The sequence below is a fragment of the Watersipora subatra genome, chromosome 5, assembly GCF_963576615.1.
Source record: "Watersipora subatra chromosome 5, tzWatSuba1.1, whole genome shotgun sequence".
Taxonomy (NCBI): domain Eukaryota; kingdom Metazoa; phylum Bryozoa; class Gymnolaemata; order Cheilostomatida; family Watersiporidae; genus Watersipora; species Watersipora subatra.
Genome location: NC_088712.1, coordinates 64948974 through 64950853, shown reverse-complemented (window position 1 = coordinate 64950853; position 1880 = coordinate 64948974).

Here is a 1880-nt window from a genome sequence, read left to right as displayed (position 1 = left end):
GTATTGTCTTCTTAACCATATATTTAAAAATCAGACCCATTTTTCAGGATTAGCAGCTTAACATCTGAAACATGCCAACTTAACTCAGCAGTAATGGAGCTCAGCAAAAACGATCTAACTAGATGAACATCTTTAAACCCATTCATGCACAAGCCTTGCACAGTGCCTCGATTATCAAAACTATCCTTCAACTTCTTAACAAGCTTGAGTTTGCTTTAACACAAAACATTTACAACAGCCAATAATTTTCAACTTTCCACCAATTTCAAATAATTTTCTACTCAGTTATGCCCATAAAGCCCATTGCCAATCTTTTTATTATATACACTTTGGCTTTCATAGTCCTGTGTTTACTTTCTAATTGAACTGTTGCCATTTCAACTAAATTCAACTCACGGCCATCTATTTCTGCCAAAAGAGCTAACAATTTTCTAACTGTGATTCTAGCCCATTGGCTGTTAAGTTAGTCAGCATTCAAACCTCAGCCGCTGTAGCGAGTGTGAACTCAACATTCTCTTCATTGATTTTCAAGTACTGCACTATTCTCTGACCTAATTATTGTTTCTCAATATACTTATTTCAAAAACCAGAAAATCTGAAATTTCTTTTCATTTTCTAAGTTATTTTCCCATTTGCGAAATGCATTTCTAGTGCTTTTATAGCCACTATAACTCTATAGGGTCTACCCCTGTCTTGATTCTCACGTTGACTTCTTTTCCTATTAAGATGCCTTTTATTGCTATATACGTTCATAAATGTAATCTATCAACCCACTACATCTAATTCTCTCAACACTACTGCTGATCGTGTCTCTACGTCTCTTCTCTACATGCCCCTCACAACAGGTCTTCTATGATTGTCTGCACCTTCATGATCTCTTCTCTCAACTGCAATCTCAATACATAAATTTTTCTCTATAACCAACCATTTCCATGAGCCAATGAACTATTGCTACTGTTATTACTATGGTTACTATAGTAGTATGGTTACTATCGTTATTATTGTTATCATTGTTACTAATGTTACTATCGTTACTATGGTTACAATGGTTACAATGGTTACTATGGTTACTATGGTTACTATGGTTACTATGGTTACTATGGTTACTATGGTTACTATGGTTACTATGGTTACTATGGTTACTATGGTTACTATGGTTACTATGGTTAGAGGTAGTAGTAGTGACAACTGTAACAGGTACAACTATTTAAGAAATAAACTAAGCAATTACAGTAATATGTGAGTAAATACATAGAGAATAATTTTTTAGAATAAATTATGAAGCCTTCTAGTCGTCTAGTTATCCATGTAAAAAATAACAGTGATGAAAAAAGTGAAGCTTGAAATATAAACTATCTCCAAACACCCGATGAGTCCTCTAGCTCCACTTCTCCACTTATTGTATCACTAAGGCTATACTTTAATTTGCCGATCTCCAACTGATTCAGAGTGTAGTTTTGTAATGGTCTTTTAGTCATTTAGTTTCCTAATTATCTGAAAGATTTACTGTCAAGGTTTGAACTGTGTAACAAATTAAATGAATCACAATATATTTGAATATCTGCTCAAACATGTGACGTTTTGAGATACAAAGTACATATCTCGGTAGATTATTATTTTCATGTATAGATGTTCAAGTATGACATGTTATTTCAGTGCATAAGACCTTTTCTAGTGATATTCTTTTGCAGCTGATTGGGCTGTCGCACTGATCGCAGTTGGAGCAGTTCTCGTGGTTATTGCTGTCATCGTCTGCATTGTCTGTTGCTTTTGCAAATTATTTTGCTGTGGCTCGAAAAAGGAGACAGATGCTCCTGAAATGGAGGGCAAAAATGGTGCTGTGTCACTTTCTGAGCGATCCACTTAGGCAGTTTTTCCGC